General features: G+C 50.3%; 32 non-coding genes across 32 annotated transcripts; 8 read left to right on the plus strand and 24 right to left on the minus strand.

The window, feature by feature from the left end:
• Positions 1-353: 353 nt before the first annotated feature.
• Positions 354-426, plus strand: Trnar-acg. Its single transcript has one exon. It is a non-coding gene; the product is annotated as a tRNA-Arg (tRNA).
• Positions 427-1030: 604 nt separating this feature from the next.
• Positions 1031-1102, minus strand: Trnad-guc. The gene has a single exon. It is a non-coding gene; the product is annotated as a tRNA-Asp (tRNA).
• A 107-nt stretch (positions 1103-1209) lies between these two features.
• Positions 1210-1281, minus strand: Trnad-guc. The gene has a single exon. It is a non-coding gene; the product is annotated as a tRNA-Asp (tRNA).
• Positions 1282-1388: 107 nt separating this feature from the next.
• On the minus strand, positions 1389-1480 carry Trnai-uau. The gene is given in 2 exon segments: positions 1389-1424; positions 1443-1480. It is a non-coding gene; the product is annotated as a tRNA-Ile (tRNA).
• Positions 1481-1858: 378 nt separating this feature from the next.
• Positions 1859-1931, plus strand: Trnar-acg. The gene has a single exon. It is a non-coding gene; the product is annotated as a tRNA-Arg (tRNA).
• A 604-nt stretch (positions 1932-2535) lies between these two features.
• Positions 2536-2607, minus strand: Trnad-guc. The gene has a single exon. It is a non-coding gene; the product is annotated as a tRNA-Asp (tRNA).
• Positions 2608-2714: 107 nt separating this feature from the next.
• On the minus strand, positions 2715-2786 carry Trnad-guc. The gene has a single exon. It is a non-coding gene; the product is annotated as a tRNA-Asp (tRNA).
• A 107-nt stretch (positions 2787-2893) lies between these two features.
• On the minus strand, positions 2894-2985 carry Trnai-uau. Its single transcript is given in 2 exon segments — positions 2894-2929; positions 2948-2985. It is a non-coding gene; the product is annotated as a tRNA-Ile (tRNA).
• Positions 2986-3363: 378 nt separating this feature from the next.
• Positions 3364-3436, plus strand: Trnar-acg. Its single transcript has one exon. It is a non-coding gene; the product is annotated as a tRNA-Arg (tRNA).
• A 604-nt stretch (positions 3437-4040) lies between these two features.
• On the minus strand, positions 4041-4112 carry Trnad-guc. Its single transcript has one exon. It is a non-coding gene; the product is annotated as a tRNA-Asp (tRNA).
• Positions 4113-4219: 107 nt separating this feature from the next.
• Positions 4220-4291, minus strand: Trnad-guc. The gene has a single exon. It is a non-coding gene; the product is annotated as a tRNA-Asp (tRNA).
• A 107-nt stretch (positions 4292-4398) lies between these two features.
• On the minus strand, positions 4399-4490 carry Trnai-uau. Its single transcript is given in 2 exon segments — positions 4399-4434; positions 4453-4490. It is a non-coding gene; the product is annotated as a tRNA-Ile (tRNA).
• Positions 4491-4868: 378 nt separating this feature from the next.
• On the plus strand, positions 4869-4941 carry Trnar-acg. The gene has a single exon. It is a non-coding gene; the product is annotated as a tRNA-Arg (tRNA).
• A 604-nt stretch (positions 4942-5545) lies between these two features.
• Positions 5546-5617, minus strand: Trnad-guc. The gene has a single exon. It is a non-coding gene; the product is annotated as a tRNA-Asp (tRNA).
• Positions 5618-5724: 107 nt separating this feature from the next.
• Trnad-guc lies at positions 5725-5796 on the minus strand. Its single transcript has one exon. It is a non-coding gene; the product is annotated as a tRNA-Asp (tRNA).
• Positions 5797-5903: 107 nt separating this feature from the next.
• On the minus strand, positions 5904-5995 carry Trnai-uau. Its single transcript is given in 2 exon segments — positions 5904-5939; positions 5958-5995. It is a non-coding gene; the product is annotated as a tRNA-Ile (tRNA).
• A 378-nt stretch (positions 5996-6373) lies between these two features.
• Positions 6374-6446, plus strand: Trnar-acg. Its single transcript has one exon. It is a non-coding gene; the product is annotated as a tRNA-Arg (tRNA).
• Positions 6447-7050: 604 nt separating this feature from the next.
• Positions 7051-7122, minus strand: Trnad-guc. The gene has a single exon. It is a non-coding gene; the product is annotated as a tRNA-Asp (tRNA).
• Positions 7123-7229: 107 nt separating this feature from the next.
• Positions 7230-7301, minus strand: Trnad-guc. The gene has a single exon. It is a non-coding gene; the product is annotated as a tRNA-Asp (tRNA).
• A 107-nt stretch (positions 7302-7408) lies between these two features.
• On the minus strand, positions 7409-7500 carry Trnai-uau. The gene is given in 2 exon segments: positions 7409-7444; positions 7463-7500. It is a non-coding gene; the product is annotated as a tRNA-Ile (tRNA).
• A 378-nt stretch (positions 7501-7878) lies between these two features.
• Positions 7879-7951, plus strand: Trnar-acg. Its single transcript has one exon. It is a non-coding gene; the product is annotated as a tRNA-Arg (tRNA).
• A 6384-nt stretch (positions 7952-14335) lies between these two features.
• Positions 14336-14407, minus strand: Trnad-guc. The gene has a single exon. It is a non-coding gene; the product is annotated as a tRNA-Asp (tRNA).
• Positions 14408-14514: 107 nt separating this feature from the next.
• Trnad-guc lies at positions 14515-14586 on the minus strand. Its single transcript has one exon. It is a non-coding gene; the product is annotated as a tRNA-Asp (tRNA).
• Positions 14587-14693: 107 nt separating this feature from the next.
• Positions 14694-14785, minus strand: Trnai-uau. The gene is given in 2 exon segments: positions 14694-14729; positions 14748-14785. It is a non-coding gene; the product is annotated as a tRNA-Ile (tRNA).
• Positions 14786-15163: 378 nt separating this feature from the next.
• Trnar-acg lies at positions 15164-15236 on the plus strand. The gene has a single exon. It is a non-coding gene; the product is annotated as a tRNA-Arg (tRNA).
• Positions 15237-21635: 6399 nt separating this feature from the next.
• Trnad-guc lies at positions 21636-21707 on the minus strand. Its single transcript has one exon. It is a non-coding gene; the product is annotated as a tRNA-Asp (tRNA).
• Positions 21708-21814: 107 nt separating this feature from the next.
• Positions 21815-21886, minus strand: Trnad-guc. Its single transcript has one exon. It is a non-coding gene; the product is annotated as a tRNA-Asp (tRNA).
• A 107-nt stretch (positions 21887-21993) lies between these two features.
• On the minus strand, positions 21994-22085 carry Trnai-uau. The gene is given in 2 exon segments: positions 21994-22029; positions 22048-22085. It is a non-coding gene; the product is annotated as a tRNA-Ile (tRNA).
• Positions 22086-22463: 378 nt separating this feature from the next.
• Positions 22464-22536, plus strand: Trnar-acg. Its single transcript has one exon. It is a non-coding gene; the product is annotated as a tRNA-Arg (tRNA).
• A 604-nt stretch (positions 22537-23140) lies between these two features.
• Positions 23141-23212, minus strand: Trnad-guc. Its single transcript has one exon. It is a non-coding gene; the product is annotated as a tRNA-Asp (tRNA).
• A 107-nt stretch (positions 23213-23319) lies between these two features.
• Trnad-guc lies at positions 23320-23391 on the minus strand. Its single transcript has one exon. It is a non-coding gene; the product is annotated as a tRNA-Asp (tRNA).
• Positions 23392-23498: 107 nt separating this feature from the next.
• On the minus strand, positions 23499-23590 carry Trnai-uau. The gene is given in 2 exon segments: positions 23499-23534; positions 23553-23590. It is a non-coding gene; the product is annotated as a tRNA-Ile (tRNA).
• Positions 23591-23787: the final 197 nt, after the last annotated feature.

Consider the following 23787-nt stretch of genomic DNA (forward strand, 5'->3'; position numbering starts at 1 on the left):
GTATTCACTTTGCTGCAATCCAGTGGTGGCCACAGAAACATACGATCGCCACCTGATGCCATACTGCGACTTTGGCACCTGACTACCAATGCTTCGTGCTATTCTTGTTTCATATGCTACGCTTACATGCACATCAACCGGCTCTCGTCGTCGAGAAAACGTGGGAAAACGCGCGCCTTGCCTTCTGCTACCTGTCGAACAGCGAGAGCAGATGCGTGGCAAGCTCTAAGCTCTGCAGGCGCACTGCGGCCACGCAGCTGCACGAAAGGTACCTTCCTTGGGAGCTTGCTCAGCCATGGAGAACACGTTTCTTAGCGAATTGCACTTGTCTCGTAGAAAGAAATGCTGCCACTGGCCCTGTGGCGCAACGGATAACGCGTCTGACTACGGATCAGAAGATTCCAGGTTCGAATCCTGGCAGGGTCGGCGTTTTGTTAGTTGCCGACGCGTAGCTGGGCAGTGGATTTCGTATGTCGCCGCACCGTGGAGTGCTTTGTTGCTCCTGTGCATCTCGCAGCTGCATGTCGAGTCGATCGTGGTAAATATCGCTGCCTGCAAGCGTCAGCGTAGCGTCAGTCGAGCAAAGTCGAGACAAGTCAAGCTGAGAGCTGTAGGAGATGATACGCAATTAAATACAGGCGTGTGAAAGCGACGCAGACAACACTTTCCAAGTGTCCCACGTCACGTGGCGAAGAGCCGGCGCAACCCCAGGCAGCAGAGTGGCGCAGTGGAAGCGTGCTGGGCCCATAACCCAGAGGTCCGTGGATCGAAACCACGCTCTGCTAAAATTATTTCTTTTGCGGACTGTGCCGAGCTCGATTATTACGCCCACAGCGTCGGCTGGGGTGCTTTGATACAGCGTTAACAGCATACCCCGCAGTTCTGAAATGTGAAGAATGCGAGAACCACTTCCTAAGTTGTAGCATTTTTTAAGATTTTGCGCCAACTACACTCCACGATCGCAAAGTTAATGCTCTTACGACCCACATACGCGCAACACTCGAACAGGGTTGTGAGATAAAAATCGCATCTCCCCGGCGGGGAATCGAACCCCGGTCTCCCGCGTGACAGGCGGGGATACTAACCACTATACTACCGAGGATGCGCTGTAGACAGGTGCCTGTGTGCGAGAGATATGGTGCTAGTAGCCGCAAACGACCTACACTAAGTTCGGCGAGTGATAGAGCAGCAATTAAAAATCGGATGTGCCTCCCCGGCGGGGAATCGAACCCCGGTCTCCCGCGTGACAGGCGGGGATACTAACCACTATACTACCGAGGAAGACGCAGCTAGCGTCTCGAATGCACAATTATGTTACTCAAATAGCTGATACATCTCAAACCTAGCCTCCTGTTGCTGTCAGAGACAGCTGCTAAGAAATAAAAGTATGCCCCAGGTGAGGCTCGAACTCACAACCCCGGCATTGCTCACGGCTACTGCCTTATAAGTACCGTGCGCTAACCAATTGCGCCACTGGGGCTACAACAGAGTGCTCTCAGTTAGCGGTATTCACTTTGCTGCAATCCAGTGGTGGCCACAGAAACATACGATCGCCACCTGATGCCATACTGCGACTTTGGCACCTGACTACCAATGCTTCGTGCTATTCTTGTTTCATATGCTACGCTTACATGCACATCAACCGGCTCTCGTCGTCGAGAAAACGTGGGAAAACGCGCGCCTTGCCTTCTGCTACCTGTCGAACAGCGAGAGCAGATGCGTGGCAAGCTCTAAGCTCTGCAGGCGCACTGCGGCCACGCAGCTGCACGAAAGGTACCTTCCTTGGGAGCTTGCTCAGCCATGGAGAACACGTTTCTTAGCGAATTGCACTTGTCTCGTAGAAAGAAATGCTGCCACTGGCCCTGTGGCGCAACGGATAACGCGTCTGACTACGGATCAGAAGATTCCAGGTTCGAATCCTGGCAGGGTCGGCGTTTTGTTAGTTGCCGACGCGTAGCTGGGCAGTGGATTTCGTATGTCGCCGCACCGTGGAGTGCTTTGTTGCTCCTGTGCATCTCGCAGCTGCATGTCGAGTCGATCGTGGTAAATATCGCTGCCTGCAAGCGTCAGCGTAGCGTCAGTCGAGCAAAGTCGAGACAAGTCAAGCTGAGAGCTGTAGGAGATGATACGCAATTAAATACAGGCGTGTGAAAGCGACGCAGACAACACTTTCCAAGTGTCCCACGTCACGTGGCGAAGAGCCGGCGCAACCCCAGGCAGCAGAGTGGCGCAGTGGAAGCGTGCTGGGCCCATAACCCAGAGGTCCGTGGATCGAAACCACGCTCTGCTAAAATTATTTCTTTTGCGGACTGTGCCGAGCTCGATTATTACGCCCACAGCGTCGGCTGGGGTGCTTTGATACAGCGTTAACAGCATACCCCGCAGTTCTGAAATGTGAAGAATGCGAGAACCACTTCCTAAGTTGTAGCATTTTTTAAGATTTTGCGCCAACTACACTCCACGATCGCAAAGTTAATGCTCTTACGACCCACATACGCGCAACACTCGAACAGGGTTGTGAGATAAAAATCGCATCTCCCCGGCGGGGAATCGAACCCCGGTCTCCCGCGTGACAGGCGGGGATACTAACCACTATACTACCGAGGATGCGCTGTAGACAGGTGCCTGTGTGCGAGAGATATGGTGCTAGTAGCCGCAAACGACCTACACTAAGTTCGGCGAGTGATAGAGCAGCAATTAAAAATCGGATGTGCCTCCCCGGCGGGGAATCGAACCCCGGTCTCCCGCGTGACAGGCGGGGATACTGACCACTATACTACCGAGGAAGACGCAGCTAGCGTCTCGAATGCACAATTATGTTACTCAAATAGCTGATACATCTCAAACCTAGCCTCCTGTTGCTGTCAGAGACAGCTGCTAAGAAATAAAAGTATGCCCCAGGTGAGGCTCGAACTCACAACCCCGGCATTGCTCACGGCTACTGCCTTATAAGTACCGTGCGCTAACCAATTGCGCCACTGGGGCTACAACAGAGTGCTTTCAGTTAGCGGTATTCACTTTGCTGCAATCCAGTGGTGGCCACAGAAACATACGATCGCCACCTGATGCCATACTGCGACTTTGGCACCTGACTACCAATGCTTCGTGCTATTCTTGTTTCATATGCTACGCTTACATGCACATCAACCGGCTCTCGTCGTCGAGAAAACGTGGGAAAACGCGCGCCTTGCCTTCTGCTACCTGTCGAACAGCGAGAGCAGATGCGTGGCAAGCTCTAAGCTCTGCAGGCGCACTGCGGCCACGCAGCTGCACGAAAGGTACCTTCCTTGGGAGCTTGCTCAGCCATGGAGAACACGTTTCTTAGCGAATTGCACTTGTCTCGTAGAAAGAAATGCTGCCACTGGCCCTGTGGCGCAACGGATAACGCGTCTGACTACGGATCAGAAGATTCCAGGTTCGAATCCTGGCAGGGTCGGCGTTTTGTTAGTTGCCGACGCGTAGCTGGGCAGTGGATTTCGTATGTCGCCGCACCGTGGAGTGCTTTGTTGCTCCTGTGCATCTCGCAGCTGCATGTCGAGTCGATCGTGGTAAATATCGCTGCCTGCAAGCGTCAGCGTAGCGTCAGTCGAGCAAAGTCGAGACAAGTCAAGCTGAGAGCTGTAGGAGATGATACGCAATTAAATACAGGCGTGTGAAAGCGACGCAGACAACACTTTCCAAGTGTCCCACGTCACGTGGCGAAGAGCCGGCGCAACCCCAGGCAGCAGAGTGGCGCAGTGGAAGCGTGCTGGGCCCATAACCCAGAGGTCCGTGGATCGAAACCACGCTCTGCTAAAATTATTTCTTTTGCGGACTGTGCCGAGCTCGATTATTACGCCCACAGCGTCGGCTGGGGTGCTTTGATACAGCGTTAACAGCATACCCCGCAGTTCTGAAATGTGAAGAATGCGAGAACCACTTCCTAAGTTGTAGCATTTTTTAAGATTTTGCGCCAACTACACTCCACGATCGCAAAGTTAATGCTCTTACGACCCACATACGCGCAACACTCGAACAGGGTTGTGAGATAAAAATCGCATCTCCCCGGCGGGGAATCGAACCCCGGTCTCCCGCGTGACAGGCGGGGATACTAACCACTATACTACCGAGGATGCGCTGTAGACAGGTGCCTGTGTGCGAGAGATATGGTGCTAGTAGCCGCAAACGACCTACACTAAGTTCGGCGAGTGATAGAGCAGCAATTAAAAATCGGATGTGCCTCCCCGGCGGGGAATCGAACCCCGGTCTCCCGCGTGACAGGCGGGGATACTGACCACTATACTACCGAGGAAGACGCAGCTAGCGTCTCGAATGCACAATTATGTTACTCAAATAGCTGATACATCTCAAACCTAGCCTCCTGTTGCTGTCAGAGACAGCTGCTAAGAAATAAAAGTATGCCCCAGGTGAGGCTCGAACTCACAACCCCGGCATTGCTCACGGCTACTGCCTTATAAGTACCGTGCGCTAACCAATTGCGCCACTGGGGCTACAACAGAGTGCTTTCAGTTAGCGGTATTCACTTTGCTGCAATCCAGTGGTGGCCACAGAAACATACGATCGCCACCTGATGCCATACTGCGACTTTGGCACCTGACTACCAATGCTTCGTGCTATTCTTGTTTCATATGCTACGCTTACATGCACATCAACCGGCTCTCGTCGTCGAGAAAACGTGGGAAAACGCGCGCCTTGCCTTCTGCTACCTGTCGAACAGCGAGAGCAGATGCGTGGCAAGCTCTAAGCTCTGCAGGCGCACTGCGGCCACGCAGCTGCACGAAAGGTACCTTCCTTGGGAGCTTGCTCAGCCATGGAGAACACGTTTCTTAGCGAATTGCACTTGTCTCGTAGAAAGAAATGCTGCCACTGGCCCTGTGGCGCAACGGATAACGCGTCTGACTACGGATCAGAAGATTCCAGGTTCGAATCCTGGCAGGGTCGGCGTTTTGTTAGTTGCCGACGCGTAGCTGGGCAGTGGATTTCGTATGTCGCCGCACCGTGGAGTGCTTTGTTGCTCCTGTGCATCTCGCAGCTGCATGTCGAGTCGATCGTGGTAAATATCGCTGCCTGCAAGCGTCAGCGTAGCGTCAGTCGAGCAAAGTCGAGACAAGTCAAGCTGAGAGCTGTAGGAGATGATACGCAATTAAATACAGGCGTGTGAAAGCGACGCAGACAACACTTTCCAAGTGTCCCACGTCACGTGGCGAAGAGCCGGCGCAACCCCAGGCAGCAGAGTGGCGCAGTGGAAGCGTGCTGGGCCCATAACCCAGAGGTCCGTGGATCGAAACCACGCTCTGCTAAAATTATTTCTTTTGCGGACTGTGCCGAGCTCGATTATTACGCCCACAGCGTCGGCTGGGGTGCTTTGATACAGCGTTAACAGCATACCCCGCAGTTCTGAAATGTGAAGAATGCGAGAACCACTTCCTAAGTTGTAGCATTTTTTAAGATTTTGCGCCAACTACACTCCACGATCGCAAAGTTAATGCTCTTACGACCCACATACGCGCAACACTCGAACAGGGTTGTGAGATAAAAATCGCATCTCCCCGGCGGGGAATCGAACCCCGGTCTCCCGCGTGACAGGCGGGGATACTAACCACTATACTACCGAGGATGCGCTGTAGACAGGTGCCTGTGTGCGAGAGATATGGTGCTAGTAGCCGCAAACGACCTACACTAAGTTCGGCGAGTGATAGAGCAGCAATTAAAAATCGGATGTGCCTCCCCGGCGGGGAATCGAACCCCGGTCTCCCGCGTGACAGGCGGGGATACTAACCACTATACTACCGAGGAAGACGCAGCTAGCGTCTCGAATGCACAATTATGTTACTCAAATAGCTGATACATCTCAAACCTAGCCTCCTGTTGCTGTCAGAGACAGCTGCTAAGAAATAAAAGTATGCCCCAGGTGAGGCTCGAACTCACAACCCCGGCATTGCTCACGGCTACTGCCTTATAAGTACCGTGCGCTAACCAATTGCGCCACTGGGGCTACAACAGAGTGCTCTCAGTTAGCGGTATTCACTTTGCTGCAATCCAGTGGTGGCCACAGAAACATACGATCGCCACCTGATGCCATACTGCGACTTTGGCACCTGACTACCAATGCTTCGTGCTATTCTTGTTTCATATGCTACGCTTACATGCACATCAACCGGCTCTCGTCGTCGAGAAAACGTGGGAAAACGCGCGCCTTGCCTTCTGCTACCTGTCGAACAGCGAGAGCAGATGCGTGGCAAGCTCTAAGCTCTGCAGGCGCACTGCGGCCACGCAGCTGCACGAAAGGTACCTTCCTTGGGAGCTTGCTCAGCCATGGAGAACACGTTTCTTAGCGAATTGCACTTGTCTCGTAGAAAGAAATGCTGCCACTGGCCCTGTGGCGCAACGGATAACGCGTCTGACTACGGATCAGAAGATTCCAGGTTCGAATCCTGGCAGGGTCGGCGTTTTGTTAGTTGCCGACGCGTAGCTGGGCAGTGGATTTCGTATGTCGCCGCACCGTGGAGTGCTTTGTTGCTCCTGTGCATCTCGCAGCTGCATGTCGAGTCGATCGTGGTAAATATCGCTGCCTGCAAGCGTCAGCGTAGCGTCAGTCGAGCAAAGTCGAGACAAGTCAAGCTGAGAGCTGTAGGAGATGATACGCAATTAAATACAGGCGTGTGAAAGCGACGCAGACAACACTTTCCAAGTGTCCCACGTCACGTGGCGAAGAGCCGGCGCAACTCCAGGCAGCAGAGTGGCGCAGTGGAAGCGTGCTGGGCCCATAACCCAGAGGTCCGTGGATCGAAACCACGCTCTGCTAAAATTATTTCTTTTGCGGACTGTGCCGAGCTCGATTATTACGCCCACAGCGTCGGCTGGGGTGCTTTGATACAGCGTTAACAGCATACCCCGCAGTTCTGAAATGTGAAGAATGCGAGAACCACTTCCTAAGTTGTAGCATTTTTTAAGATTTTGCGCCAACTACACTCCACGATCGCAAAGTTAATGCTCTTACGACCCACATACGCGCAACACTCGAACAGGGTTGTGAGATAAAAATCGCATCTCCCCGGCGGGGAATCGAACCCCGGTCTCCCGCGTGACAGGCGGGGATACTAACCACTATACTACCGAGGATGCGCTGTAGACAGGTGCCTGTGTGCGAGAGATATGGTGCTAGTAGCCGCAAACGACCTACACTAAGTTCGGCGAGTGATAGAGCAGCAATTAAAAATCGGATGTGCCTCCCCGGCGGGGAATCGAACCCCGGTCTCCCGCGTGACAGGCGGGGATACTAACCACTATACTACCGAGGAAGACGCAGCTAGCGTCTCGAATGCACAATTATGTTACTCAAATAGCTGATACATCTCAAACCTAGCCTCCTGTTGCTGTCAGAGACAGCTGCTAAGAAATAAAAGTATGCCCCAGGTGAGGCTCGAACTCACAACCCCGGCATTGCTCACGGCTACTGCCTTATAAGTACCGTGCGCTAACCAATTGCGCCACTGAGGCTACAACAGAGTGCTCTCAGTTAGCGGTATTCACTTTGCTGCAATCCAGTGGTGGCCACAGAAACATACGATCGCCACCTGATGCCATACTGCGACTTTGGCACCTGACTACCAATGCTTCGTGCTATTCTTGTTTCATATGCTACGCTTACATGCACATCAACCGGCTCTCGTCGTCGAGAAAACGTGGGAAAACGCGCGCCTTGCCTTCTGCTACCTGTCGAACAGCGAGAGCAGATGCGTGGCAAGCTCTAAGCTCTGCAGGCGCACTGCGGCCACGCAGCTGCACGAAAGGTACCTTCCTTGGGAGCTTGCTCAGCCATGGAGAACACGTTTCTTAGCGAATTGCACTTGTCTCGTAGAAAGAAATGCTGCCACTGGCCCTGTGGCGCAACGGATAACGCGTCTGACTACGGATCAGAAGATTCCAGGTTCGAATCCTGGCAGGGTCGGCGTTTTGTTAGTTGCCGACGCGTAGCTGGGCAGTGGATTTCGTATGTCGCCGCACCGTGGAGTGCTTTGTTGCTCCTGTGCATCTCGCAGCTGCATGTCGAGTCGATCGTGGTAAATATCGCTGCCTGCAAGCGTCAGCGTAGCGTCAGTCGAGCAAAGTCGAGACAAGTCAAGCTGAGAGCTGTAGGAGATGATACGCAATTAAATACAGGCGTGTGAAAGCGACGCAGACAACACTTTCCAAGTGTCCCACGTCACGTGGCGAAGAGCCGGCGCAACCCCAGGCAATACAGTTCCGCCGCGGCCGCGGCCGTGTGCAGACGTGCGGTGGTGGTCGCTTCGCCTGTGCTTAAGAGCGCACGCAGCTGTTGGTATTGTAAGTACTACTTCACGAAAGTGATGGAGGATGAGTTGAGACGTTACACGCTACGATTTGGATTTCCGTATGGCTATGCTCGACCACAGGTTCACGAACTTATTGACTGGTTTTACGATCGATTAGGACTGCGAGATGATGAAGTTCTTGGGTTTTCGTATGATTTTCTTGCGAACGCTGTTTATGTAAAATTGATAAGTGACGATCCTTGCGTTCGTATTATGACCCTCACGGAAGGCACTGTGGATTTTGTGAATTCTAAAGGCGAAATTTGTAAAGTATCTGTTAGTCATGCTGGACTAGGGCTACGAACCGTCCGTATATTTAATCTGCCTTTCGAAGTTAGCTTCGATAGAATTCGGCAAGCTTTGTCTCCCTACGGTAATGTCTTGCAAATTCATGCCGAGCAATGGAGGGGTTACAAACATTTCAATGTTGATAACGGCGTTCGGAATGCGAAAATTGATTTAACGAAGCACATCCCGTCCAACATTTTGGTGCAAGGTTTTCGCGCGCTGGTGATGTACGAAGGACAACCGCGAACTTGCGTAATATGTGGTTCTACCGACCATTTAAAATCTGCTTGTCCCCGTGTCCGGGCGGGTCGCCGAGGAATGCAACATCGTCTTACACCTCTCGATGGGCACGATGGCAATCGGTTGTCTTACGCGCAGACATTGATGGAGTCGCCTACGACACAACCGACGCTCCACCAACAGGCTGCGGTGACCCCAGACGCCGGCGCGGTCATTGTCAACAACTCTGTGGCAACCCCCGAATGTCCCGTTCGTAGTGATGTCACCGATATCGACGGCCACGCTGCACACCTGCAGGTTTCCCCGACTGTCGGCCTTCGTGCCGACCATGCAGGACCGACTCCCGTCCCTACTCCAACTACGTCCGTCGAGCTGAAACAGTTGTCGGATGGTGGCGAGAGGTCGCGCGTTTCTTGCCCCCCTGACGTTGCGCCCCCCACGCCCCTCCCTCTCGGCAGTGACCTATCTGAGGAAGGGTCTACACACAGCCTCTTGACGGACGTCAAAACCGTTTCTGACGCCGACGCACCTCCCCCAAGAACTGGGAAATCTAAGCGGTCGGCACGGAAGCAGAGTGCGGAGGAGATCCGCACTCTGGAAAGGAAACTGCAGCGCACTATAAAGCAGATCCGAAAAGACGGCAGTGAACGCGGCGGCACAGATGAAATGGGTTCCGTCGCGCGCCACGTGGGGGAGGCCGATATGGAGATGCATGTCGACCGTCCGAGTCCTGAGCTGATGGATACTGGCCATCAGCATACGCCGGCCGAGAAGTCTTGGGCAGACGAAAGTGAATAACACGGACCCTTTCTATCCCCACCATGCAAGATTATAAACTTGCCACAGTTAATTTGAATAGGATTGCATCCGATGTCAAACTTAAATGCTTGACCGACTATCTATATGCCGCCGATATAGATATAGTTTTCTTTCAAGAAGTTGTGTCCCCCAAGGTTGGAGAAATACCTGGGTATGATGCCATATTAAATCTTGGCACTGAGGCGGGCACTGCGATTTTATTCAAAGCTGGCATCGCTTACCAACCTACAGCGATTTTAGAAACGGGACGCGGCATTGCCGCCCAATTACAGGATTTGCTTCTCCTGAACGTGTACGCCCCGACAGGGTCCGCTGGCAGAAGGGACAGAAGTGAATTTTTTAGGGCTGAAGTTGTGACCTTATTGCCGAACGTTCGACTGAAGATCATCCTGGGTGGGGATTTCAACTGCGTTTTACGCAACGAAGATCAAAGTCCGCATTTTAATTTTTGTCCCGAGCTACTAACGTTAACAGATGGACTGCATTTACAAGATAGTTGGTGTCACCTTCGACCACACACGATGGGATATACCTATGTGAGCGCTGCTTCTTCTAGCCGTCTGGATAGGTTTTATGTTTCTCAAGATCTTTTACATACCATTCGTGATTGTGAATTATGGCCGCTCAGTTTTAGTGACCACTCCGCATACCATCTAACGATTCGGCATGTGCGGCAGAAGACATTTTTGGGACGCGGCACGTGGCAGCTGAATGTCTCGCTGCTCGATGAAGCGGATTTACGGCGTTGCCTCGTTGACACCTGGCAGCAGTGCCTCCAGAGGCAAGCTCGGTATAGGGAGCGCGTTCTTTGGTGGACGGAGTTTGTTAAGCCGCGGATTAAGAAATGTATTTGCCAGTTTGCCAGGACCAGGGCTTATTGGAGGAAACGGTCTCTAGAATTTTATTTCCTCGGTTTACGCCAGCTGTACAGCGATCCATCTGCTTTGTCCGACAACCTGATCCGCATCAAGCGTCTCAAAGCCAGAATTACTGCTTTAGTTCGTGAAGCACTTGTTGGCACTCGGGTCCGATCGCGCTCTTCTGATGACGTCTCCCACGAGTCCGCATCGTTATTCCATCTCATACGGGAAACCAAACGTGGTAAACAAAAAATTATTGCTCATCTGAAGGATGCTGGCGGGAATCTGTACAATGAACAGGGTGCTATCAAGACGCATGTCTTCAATTATTTTCGACAACATTATTCCGAGTCAGATACCGATCTATCGGCGGGGGATGATTTTTTAAACGACATCGCCTCCACAGTGGATCAGGATGATAACGCTGCTCTCTTGGCCAATGTCACCAATTCTGAAGTTAAGTCCATCCTTGCGTGCGCTGCCAAGAACAAAGCTGCCGGCTTAGACGGCTTGCCGGTCGAATTTTATTCGCGGTTCTGGGATGTGATCGGTGACGAATTGACCGCCATGTATAACGAACTGTTATCGCATGCTGCCTTCCCCCCGCAGTTCACGGAAGGCATGGTTGTCCTGGTTCCTAAAACATCCAATCCGACTATGTTAAATGACTTTCGGCCAATTACGTTGCTTAACTCTGATTTCAAGATCTTGACTCGGATTATAAACACCAGGCTTCAAGTACTTCTTGGCAAAGTACTTGGCCCTTATCAGACGGGTGCAGTCAGTGGTCGATCGATGTTGAATGCCCTGTGTGAATATCGCGACCTGACTTATTTAACTTGGATTACCAACACTGATTTGGCGTTATTGTTTCTCGACTTCGATAAGGCGTTTGACAGAATTAATCACGGTTTTTTATTGCGCACAATGAGTCAAATGGGATTCAACGAGCGTTTTCGACAGCTTATTCAGAAATGTATCTGCGGAACGTCTTCACGCGTGAAGGTTAACGGCCAGTTAACCGCCCCCGTGCCCATACGACAAGCAGTGCGACAAGGGTGCCCCCTTTCTATGACGTTATTCTCGATCGCTATAGAGCCACTTCTTAAAACGTTTTACTTAACTTTACACGGGTTGCAAACGTTAAACACCAAAACGGTCTGCCACGCCTACGCCGACGATATCAGTGTGCTTATTACTAACACCGAAGAGCTGGGGTCAGTTCGTCGGATTGTCCATCAGTACTCTGTCGCTTGTGGCGCTAGACTTAATGAGCGAAAGTCCAAAATCATGCCGTTAGGTCGCAACCCCAATTCCATCGATATTTCTTGGTTGGACAGGACCGAAGACCTGCGGCATCTAGGCCTGGTTATATCACCGAACCCCCACGCCATGCTCCACGTGAATTGGGAACGCAAGCTTACCATCTTACGTGCGGTGATCAAAGAACATAACATGCGGTCTTTAGACCGGATGCAGAGGGCACAGTTTATTAATAGTTACGTTTTTAGTAAGCTCTATCACACTGCCGCTGTTTTACCAATCCCGACAGCCATTGCGAAAAAAATTTTAGCACTTGCTTGCTGGTATGTCTGGAGAGCGAACATCTTTAAAGTTTCCTTTAAGGCTACCTCGTTACTTCGTTCCCGAGGTGGCTTAGGCGTCAAAGACGTTGAATCCCAATGTGTGGCGACTTTTTTAACTCGTACTTCCCGCATAATACACGGCAACCCAAATAGTCTCACTGCACGGCTTTTCAACGCCTTACGTCCAAAGGATTTGTCTGCGCCAACGTCTGTGGGACACATTCATCCTGAGCTTGGCTATATCCGGCGGTATTATGTGGAGCTCAGCTATGTTCAGGACAACCCGCATCCGTTCAACACGGCGGCGACCTATCTTGCTCTTACTAAACGGCAGCTGGATAACCCAATTGAGAAGAAATATTTAGGCAAAAACTGGAGAAATGTCTGGAAGAACATTAGTTTTCCGCTCCTTCGCTCCAGAGTTCGAGCTGTTTGGTATGACGCTGTCAATGAGGTGATTCCCACTGGAGAGAAATTGCACAAAATCAAGCTGCGGCCCACCCCGTTTTGTGAGAAGTGTAACCTAGTGGAAACGCTGCCGCATCTCTTCCACTGCAGGGATCAAACACAAATATGGCAGTGGACCCGAAAGAAACTCGCTGTCATTAATAGGACGTCGGATACTTCCATTCAACTTCAAGACGCGCTTCAACCAGACTGGCAGCTTTATCCTCAATCTAAGAATAATAGTTATGTCTGGCTCATGGGCCAGTTCGTCTATTACATGCTTGTCCATACAACGCCAACGCTACACGATTATCAGATGTATCTCATTGAAGAGTACTATGCGATTAAGAAGTTGCGACAGTATAAAGATCAGTTTCAAAATTTTCTTACTATTGCTTTAAGTGATGGAAGACTTTAAGTTTACAGATCCATTGGACGGAGTTTTTCTTTTCTTATCTTTTCTTTTTCACTACTTTGTTAAATTGTTATTGTTTCCATGGATTTGGTCGGCTCCGCACCATCAGCTGTGGGTGATTTGCATCATGGGTCAAACGACGGTACAGAGTGCACTGTGCACTCGGCCTCGAACATTTACTTGTCTTTGGATTTCCTTTTCATGTTCAAATGACAGCACTTTACTTTTGGTTCCGCAGGGCGACACCCAGAAGAGGCTCCTCATTTGTTTCCTTTTATTTCGCGTTACCTTTCATCAAAGCTGCACGACGATTTAGTACGAACCAGGAGTTTTTCAGCAGCTTCTATTCTTCCTATGAAGAGGCTTTCCAACACGGGAAATGGTTGTTTGGCATGTCCCTGCTCTATGGTGTCCCCACGTTACCAGCGCTCCTCTTCCGACGCATGGCATGCTCAGGGTTTTGAGAAGCAGCAATCCACAATCAATCATCGGGAAACCGAATGCACAATACTAATCACCGACATGGAAACTGGGAAAATTATTCTACGTGAAGACCAACTTTGAGTATGTGCTGTGCTGGATTCATGGTGTGCTGCGTCCTCCAAAGACCAGACATGGATTTCTTTTTATCATTTTGTTTATATCTATACAAATGATGGAACGTACATGACGCCCCATTGCAGGTTAAACATAATATAATAATAAATACGTAACAATCAAATCAAATCACAAAACCGTGCACTGGGTGCGGGGTATGGCGGTGACATCGTGGCCAGGCCTCCGGATTGTGACCCCTGCCCGCTTTGCCACCGGCTGCCAAGCACTCTAGTGCATACAAAAAAAAAAAAAAAAAAAAAAAAAAAAAAAAAAAAAAAAAAAAAAAATGGTGTAACGGTTAAAAAAAAATAAAAAAAAAAATGGATAAGGCATCGGTCTCCTAAACCGGGGATTGTGGGTTCGAGTCCCACCAGAGCAAAAAAAAAAAAAAAAAAAAAAAAAAAAAAAAAAAAAAAAAAAAAAAAAAGGCAGCAGAGTGGCGCAGTGGAAGCGTGCTGGGCCCATAACCCAGAGGTCCGTGGATCGAAACCACGCTCTGCTAAAATTATTTCTTTTGCGGACTGTGCCGAGCTCGATTATTACGCCCACAGCGTCGGCTGGGGTGCTTTGATACAGCGTTAACAGCATACCCCGCAGTTCTGAAATGTGAAGAATGCGAGAACCACTTCCTAAGTTGTAGCATTTTTTAAGATTTTGCGCCAACTACACTCCACGATCGCAAAGTTAATGCTCTTACGACCCACATACGCGCAACACTCGAACAGGGTTGTGAGATAAAAATCGCATCTCCCCGGCGGGGAATCGAACCCCGGTCTCCCGCGTGACAGGCGGGGATACTAACCACTATACTACCGAGGATGCGCTGTAGACAGGTGCCTGTGTGCGAGAGATATGGTGCTAGTAGCCGCAAACGACCTACACTAAGTTCGGCGAGTGATAGAGCAGCAATTAAAAATCGGATGTGCCTCCCCGGCGGGGAATCGAACCCCGGTCTCCCGCGTGACAGGCGGGGATACTAACCACTATACTACCGAGGAAGACGCAGCTAGCGTCTCGAATGCACAATTATGTTACTCAAATAGCTGATACATCTCAAACCTAGCCTCCTGTTGCTGTCAGAGACAGCTGCTAAGAAATAAAAGTATGCCCCAGGTGAGGCTCGAACTCACAACCCCGGCATTGCTCACGGCTACTGCCTTATAAGTACCGTGCGCTAACCAATTGCGCCACTGAGGCTACAACAGAGTGCTCTCAGTTAGCGGTATTCACTTTGCTGCAATCCAGTGGTGGCCACAGAAACATACGATCGCCACCTGATGCCATACTGCGACTTTGGCACCTGACTACCAATGCTTCGTGCTATTCTTGTTTCATATGCTACGCTTACATGCACATCAACCGGCTCTCGTCGTCGAGAAAACGTGGGAAAACGCGCGCCTTGCCTTCTGCTACCTGTCGAACAGCGAGAGCAGATGCGTGGCAAGCTCTAAGCTCTGCAGGCGCACTGCGGCCACGCAGCTGCACGAAAGGTACCTTCCTTGGGAGCTTGCTCAGCCATGGAGAACACGTTTCTTAGCGAATTGCACTTGTCTCGTAGAAAGAAATGCTGCCACTGGCCCTGTGGCGCAACGGATAACGCGTCTGACTACGGATCAGAAGATTCCAGGTTCGAATCCTGGCAGGGTCGGCGTTTTGTTAGTTGCCGACGCGTAGCTGGGCAGTGGATTTCGTATGTCGCCGCACCGTGGAGTGCTTTGTTGCTCCTGTGCATCTCGCAGCTGCATGTCGAGTCGATCGTGGTAAATATCGCTGCCTGCAAGCGTCAGCGTAGCGTCAGTCGAGCAAAGTCGAGACAAGTCAAGCTGAGAGCTGTAGGAGATGATACGCAATTAAATACAGGCGTGTGAAAGCGACGCAGACAACACTTTCCAAGTGTCCCACGTCACGTGGCGAAGAGCCGGCGCAACCCCAGGCAATACAGTTCCGCCGCGGCCGCGGCCGTGTGCAGACGTGCGGTGGTGGTCGCTTCGCCTGTGCTTAAGAGCGCACGCAGCTGTTGGTATTGTAAGTACTACTTCACGAAAGTGATGGAGGATGAGTTGAGACGTTACACGCTACGATTTGGATTTCCGTATGGCTATGCTCGACCACAGGTTCACGAACTTATTGACTGGTTTTACGATCGATTAGGACTGCGAGATGATGAAGTTCTTGGGTTTTCGTATGATTTTCTTGCGAACGCTGTTTATGTAAAATTGATAAGTGACGATCCTTGCGTTCGTATTATGACCCTCACGGAAGGCACTGTGGATTTTGTGAATTCTAAAGGCGAAATTTGTAAAGTATCTGTTAGTCATGCTGGACTAGGGCTACGAACCGTCCGTATATTTAATCTGCCTTTCGAAGTTAGCTTCGATAGAATTCGGCAAGCTTTGTCTCCCTACGGTAATGTCTTGCAAATTCATGCCGAGCAATGGAGGGGTTACAAACATTTCAATGTTGATAACGGCGTTCGGAATGCGAAAATTGATTTAACGAAGCACATCCCGTCCAACATTTTGGTGCAAGGTTTTCGCGCGCTGGTGATGTACGAAGGACAACCGCGAACTTGCGTAATATGTGGTTCTACCGACCATTTAAAATCTGCTTGTCCCCGTGTCCGGGCGGGTCGCCGAGGAATGCAACATCGTCTTACACCTCTCGATGGGCACGATGGCAATCGGTTGTCTTACGCGCAGACATTGATGGAGTCGCCTACGACACAACCGACGCTCCACCAACAGGCTGCGGTGACCCCAGACGCCGGCGCGGTCATTGTCAACAACTCTGTGGCAACCCCCGAATGTCCCGTTCGTAGTGATGTCACCGATATCGACGGCCACGCTGCACACCTGCAGGTTTCCCCGACTGTCGGCCTTCGTGCCGACCATGCAGGACCGACTCCCGTCCCTACTCCAACTACGTCCGTCGAGCTGAAACAGTTGTCGGATGGTGGCGAGAGGTCGCGCGTTTCTTGCCCCCCTGACGTTGCGCCCCCCACGCCCCTCCCTCTCGGCAGTGACCTATCTGAGGAAGGGTCTACACACAGCCTCTTGACGGACGTCAAAACCGTTTCTGACGCCGACGCACCTCCCCCAAGAACTGGGAAATCTAAGCGGTCGGCACGGAAGCAGAGTGCGGAGGAGATCCGCACTCTGGAAAGGAAACTGCAGCGCACTATAAAGCAGATCCGAAAAGACGGCAGTGAACGCGGCGGCACAGATGAAATGGGTTCCGTCGCGCGCCACGTGGGGGAGGCCGATATGGAGATGCATGTCGACCGTCCGAGTCCTGAGCTGATGGATACTGGCCATCAGCATACGCCGGCCGAGAAGTCTTGGGCAGACGAAAGTGAATAACACGGACCCTTTCTATCCCCACCATGCAAGATTATAAACTTGCCACAGTTAATTTGAATAGGATTGCATCCGATGTCAAACTTAAATGCTTGACCGACTATCTATATGCCGCCGATATAGATATAGTTTTCTTTCAAGAAGTTGTGTCCCCCAAGGTTGGAGAAATACCTGGGTATGATGCCATATTAAATCTTGGCACTGAGGCGGGCACTGCGATTTTATTCAAAGCTGGCATCGCTTACCAACCTACAGCGATTTTAGAAACGGGACGCGGCATTGCCGCCCAATTACAGGATTTGCTTCTCCTGAACGTGTACGCCCCGACAGGGTCCGCTGGCAGAAGGGACAGAAGTGAATTTTTTAGGGCTGAAGTTGTGACCTTATTGCCGAACGTTCGACTGAAGATCATCCTGGGTGGGGATTTCAACTGCGTTTTACGCAACGAAGATCAAAGTCCGCATTTTAATTTTTGTCCCGAGCTACTAACGTTAACAGATGGACTGCATTTACAAGATAGTTGGTGTCACCTTCGACCACACACGATGGGATATACCTATGTGAGCGCTGCTTCTTCTAGCCGTCTGGATAGGTTTTATGTTTCTCAAGATCTTTTACATACCATTCGTGATTGTGAATTATGGCCGCTCAGTTTTAGTGACCACTCCGCATACCATCTAACGATTCGGCATGTGCGGCAGAAGACATTTTTGGGACGCGGCACGTGGCAGCTGAATGTCTCGCTGCTCGATGAAGCGGATTTACGGCGTTGCCTCGTTGACACCTGGCAGCAGTGCCTCCAGAGGCAAGCTCGGTATAGGGAGCGCGTTCTTTGGTGGACGGAGTTTGTTAAGCCGCGGATTAAGAAATGTATTTGCCAGTTTGCCAGGACCAGGGCTTATTGGAGGAAACGGTCTCTAGAATTTTATTTCCTCGGTTTACGCCAGCTGTACAGCGATCCATCTGCTTTGTCCGACAACCTGATCCGCATCAAGCGTCTCAAAGCCAGAATTACTGCTTTAGTTCGTGAAGCACTTGTTGGCACTCGGGTCCGATCGCGCTCTTCTGATGACGTCTCCCACGAGTCCGCATCGTTATTCCATCTCATACGGGAAACCAAACGTGGTAAACAAAAAATTATTGCTCATCTGAAGGATGCTGGCGGGAATCTGTACAATGAACAGGGTGCTATCAAGACGCATGTCTTCAATTATTTTCGACAACATTATTCCGAGTCAGATACCGATCTATCGGCGGGGGATGATTTTTTAAACGACATCGCCTCCACAGTGGATCAGGATGATAACGCTGCTCTCTTGGCCAATGTCACCAATTCTGAAGTTAAGTCCATCCTTGCGTGCGCTGCCAAGAACAAAGCTGCCGGCTTAGACGGCTTGCCGGTCGAATTTTATTCGCGGTTCTGGGATGTGATCGGTGACGAATTGACCGCCATGTATAACGAACTGTTATCGCATGCTGCCTTCCCCCCGCAGTTCACGGAAGGCATGGTTGTCCTGGTTCCTAAAACATCCAATCCGACTATGTTAAATGACTTTCGGCCAATTACGTTGCTTAACTCTGATTTCAAGATCTTGACTCGGATTATAAACACCAGGCTTCAAGTACTTCTTGGCAAAGTACTTGGCCCTTATCAGACGGGTGCAGTCAGTGGTCGATCGATGTTGAATGCCCTGTGTGAATATCGCGACCTGACTTATTTAACTTGGATTACCAACACTGATTTGGCGTTATTGTTTCTCGACTTCGATAAGGCGTTTGACAGAATTAATCACGGTTTTTTATTGCGCACAATGAGTCAAATGGGATTCAACGAGCGTTTTCGACAGCTTATTCAGAAATGTATCTGCGGAACGTCTTCACGCGTGAAGGTTAACGGCCAGTTAACCGCCCCCGTGCCCATACGACAAGCAGTGCGACAAGGGTGCCCCCTTTCTATGACGTTATTCTCGATCGCTATAGAGCCACTTCTTAAAACGTTTTACTTAACTTTACACGGGTTGCAAACGTTAAACACCAAAACGGTCTGCCACGCCTACGCCGACGATATCAGTGTGCTTATTACTAACACCGAAGAGCTGGGGTCAGTTCGTCGGATTGTCCATCAGTACTCTGTCGCTTGTGGCGCTAGACTTAATGAGCGAAAGTCCAAAATCATGCCGTTAGGTCGCAACCCCAATTCCATCGATATTTCTTGGTTGGACAGGACCGAAGACCTGCGGCATCTAGGCCTGGTTATATCACCGAACCCCCACGCCATGCTCCACGTGAATTGGGAACGCAAGCTTACCATCTTACGTGCGGTGATCAAAGAACATAACATGCGGTCTTTAGACCGGATGCAGAGGGCACAGTTTATTAATAGTTACGTTTTTAGTAAGCTCTATCACACTGCCGCTGTTTTACCAATCCCGACAGCCATTGCGAAAAAAATTTTAGCACTTGCTTGCTGGTATGTCTGGAGAGCGAACATCTTTAAAGTTTCCTTTAAGGCTACCTCGTTACTTCGTTCCCGAGGTGGCTTAGGCGTCAAAGACGTTGAATCCCAATGTGTGGCGACTTTTTTAACTCGTACTTCCCGCATAATACACGGCAACCCAAATAGTCTCACTGCACGGCTTTTCAACGCCTTACGTCCAAAGGATTTGTCTGCGCCAACGTCTGTGGGACACATTCATCCTGAGCTTGGCTATATCCGGCGGTATTATGTGGAGCTCAGCTATGTTCAGGACAACCCGCATCCGTTCAACACGGCGGCGACCTATCTTGCTCTTACTAAACGGCAGCTGGATAACCCAATTGAGAAGAAATATTTAGGCAAAAACTGGAGAAATGTCTGGAAGAACATTAGTTTTCCGCTCCTTCGCTCCAGAGTTCGAGCTGTTTGGTATGACGCTGTCAATGAGGTGATTCCCACTGGAGAGAAATTGCACAAAATCAAGCTGCGGCCCACCCCGTTTTGTGAGAAGTGTAACCTAGTGGAAACGCTGCCGCATCTCTTCCACTGCAGGGATCAAACACAAATATGGCAGTGGACCCGAAAGAAACTCGCTGTCATTAATAGGACGTCGGATACTTCCATTCAACTTCAAGACGCGCTTCAACCAGACTGGCAGCTTTATCCTCAATCTAAGAATAATAGTTATGTCTGGCTCATGGGCCAGTTCGTCTATTACATGCTTGTCCATACAACGCCAACGCTACACGATTATCAGATGTATCTCATTGAAGAGTACTATGCGATTAAGAAGTTGCGACAGTATAAAGATCAGTTTCAAAATTTTCTTACTATTGCTTTAAGTGATGGAAGACTTTAAGTTTACAGATCCATTGGACGGAGTTTTTCTTTTCTTATCTTTTCTTTTTCACTACTTTGTTAAATTGTTATTGTTTCCATGGATTTGGTCGGCTCCGCACCATCAGCTGTGGGTGATTTGCATCATGGGTCAAACGACGGTACAGAGTGCACTGTGCACTCGGCCTCGAACATTTACTTGTCTTTGGATTTCCTTTTCATGTTCAAATGACAGCACTTTACTTTTGGTTCCGCAGGGCGACACCCAGAAGAGGCTCCTCATTTGTTTCCTTTTATTTCGCGTTACCTTTCATCAAAGCTGCACGACGATTTAGTACGAACCAGGAGTTTTTCAGCAGCTTCTATTCTTCCTATGAAGAGGCTTTCCAACACGGGAAATGGTTGTTTGGCATGTCCCTGCTCTATGGTGTCCCCACGTTACCAGCGCTCCTCTTCCGACGCATGGCATGCTCAGGGTTTTGAGAAGCAGCAATCCACAATCAATCATCGGGAAACCGAATGCACAATACTAATCACCGACATGGAAACTGGGAAAATTATTCTACGTGAAGACCAACTTTGAGTATGTGCTGTGCTGGATTCATGGTGTGCTGCGTCCTCCAAAGACCAGACATGGATTTCTTTTTATCATTTTGTTTATATCTATACAAATGATGGAACGTACATGACGCCCCATTGCAGGTTAAACATAATATAATAATAAATACGTAACAATCAAATCAAATCACAAAACCGTGCACTGGGTGCGGGGTATGGCGGTGACATCGTGGCCAGGCCTCCGGATTGTGACCCCTGCCCGCTTTGCCACCGGCTGCCAAGCACTCTAGTGCATACAAAAAAAAAAAAAAAAAAAAAAAAAAAAAAAAAAAAAAAAAAAAAAAATGGTGTAACGGTTAAAAAAAAATAAAAAAAAAAATGGATAAGGCATCGGTCTCCTAAACCGGGGATTGTGGGTTCGAGTCCCACCAGAGCAAAAAAAAAAAAAAAAAAAAAAAAAAAAAAAAAAAAAAAAAAAAAAAAAAAAAAAAAAAAAAAAAGGCAGCAGAGTGGCGCAGTGGAAGCGTGCTGGGCCCATAACCCAGAGGTCCGTGGATCGAAACCACGCTCTGCTAAAATTATTTCTTTTGCGGACTGTGCCGAGCTCGATTATTACGCCCACAGCGTCGGCTGGGGTGCTTTGATACAGCGTTAACAGCATACCCCGCAGTTCTGAAATGTGAAGAATGCGAGAACCACTTCCTAAGTTGTAGCATTTTTTAAGATTTTGCGCCAACTACACTCCACGATCGCAAAGTTAATGCTCTTACGACCCACATACGCGCAACACTCGAACAGGGTTGTGAGATAAAAATCGCATCTCCCCGGCGGGGAATCGAACCCCGGTCTCCCGCGTGACAGGCGGGGATACTAACCACTATACTACCGAGGATGCGCTGTAGACAGGTGCCTGTGTGCGAGAGATATGGTGCTAGTAGCCGCAAACGACCTACACTAAGTTCGGCGAGTGATAGAGCAGCAATTAAAAATCGGATGTGCCTCCCCGGCGGGGAATCGAACCCCGGTCTCCCGCGTGACAGGCGGGGATACTGACCACTATACTACCGAGGAAGACGCAGCTAGCGTCTCGAATGCACAATTATGTTACTCAAATAGCTGATACATCTCAAACCTAGCCTCCTGTTGCTGTCAGAGACAGCTGCTAAGAAATAAAAGTATGCCCCAGGTGAGGCTCGAACTCACAACCCCGGCATTGCTCACGGCTACTGCCTTATAAGTACCGTGCGCTAACCAATTGCGCCACTGGGGCTACAACAGAGTGCTCTCAGTTAGCGGTATTCACTTTGCTGCAATCCAGTGGTGGCCACAGAAACATACGATCGCCACCTGATGCCATACTGCGACTTTGGCACCTGACTACCAATGCTTCGTGCTATTCTTGTTTCATATGCTACGCTTACATGCACATCAACCGGCTCTCGTCGTCGAGAAAACGTGGGAAAACGCGCGCCTTGCCTTCTGCTACCTGTCGAACAGCGAGAGCAGATGCGTGGCAAGCTCTAAGCTCTGCAGGCGCACTGCGGCCACGCAGCTGCACGAAAGGTACCTTCCTTGGGAGCTTGCTCAGCCATGGAGAACACGTTTCTTAGCGAATTGCACTTGTCTCGTAGAAAGAAATGCTGCCACTGGCCCTGTGGCGCAACGGATAACGCGTCTGACTACGGATCAGAAGATTCCAGGTTCGAATCCTGGCAGGGTCGGCGTTTTGTTAGTTGCCGACGCGTAGCTGGGCAGTGGATTTCGTATGTCGCCGCACCGTGGAGTGCTTTGTTGCTCCTGTGCATCTCGCAGCTGCATGTCGAGTCGATCGTGGTAAATATCGCTGCCTGCAAGCGTCAGCGTAGCGTCAGTCGAGCAAAGTCGAGACAAGTCAAGCTGAGAGCTGTAGGAGATGATACGCAATTAAATACAGGCGTGTGAAAGCGACGCAGACAACACTTTCCAAGTGTCCCACGTCACGTGGCGAAGAGCCGGCGCAACCCCAGGCAGCAGAGTGGCGCAGTGGAAGCGTGCTGGGCCCATAACCCAGAGGTCCGTGGATCGAAACCACGCTCTGCTAAAATTATTTCTTTTGCGGACTGTGCCGAGCTCGATTATTACGCCCACAGCGTCGGCTGGGGTGCTTTGATACAGCGTTAACAGCATACCCCGCAGTTCTGAAATGTGAAGAATGCGAGAACCACTTCCTAAGTTGTAGCATTTTTTAAGATTTTGCGCCAACTACACTCCACGATCGCAAAGTTAATGCTCTTACGACCCACATACGCGCAACACTCGAACAGGGTTGTGAGATAAAAATCGCATCTCCCCGGCGGGGAATCGAACCCCGGTCTCCCGCGTGACAGGCGGGGATACTAACCACTATACTACCGAGGATGCGCTGTAGACAGGTGCCTGTGTGCGAGAGATATGGTGCTAGTAGCCGCAAACGACCTACACTAAGTTCGGCGAGTGATAGAGCAGCAATTAAAAATCGGATGTGCCTCCCCGGCGGGGAATCGAACCCCGGTCTCCCGCGTGACAGGCGGGGATACTAACCACTATACTACCGAGGAAGACGCAGCTAGCGTCTCGAATGCACAATTATGTTACTCAAATAGCTGATACATCTCAAACCTAGCCTCCTGTTGCTGTCAGAGACAGCTGCTAAGAAATAAAAGTATGTCCCAGGTGAGGCTCGAACTCACAACCCCGGCATTGCTCACGGCTACTGCCTTATAAGTACCGTGCGCTAACCAATTGCGCCACTGGGGCTACAACAGAGTGCTCTCAGTTAGCGGTATTCACTTTGCTGCAATCCAGTGGTGGCCACAGAAACATACGATCGCCACCTGATGCCATACTGCGACTTTGGCACCTGACTACCAATGCTTCGTGCTATTCTTGTTTCATATGCTACGCTTACATGCACATCAACCGGCTCTCGTCGTCGAGAAAACGTGGGAAAACGC

Source organism: Schistocerca piceifrons, unplaced genomic scaffold (genome assembly GCF_021461385.2).
Source record: "Schistocerca piceifrons isolate TAMUIC-IGC-003096 unplaced genomic scaffold, iqSchPice1.1 HiC_scaffold_1069, whole genome shotgun sequence".
Classification (NCBI taxonomy): Eukaryota; Metazoa; Arthropoda; class Insecta; order Orthoptera; family Acrididae; genus Schistocerca; species Schistocerca piceifrons.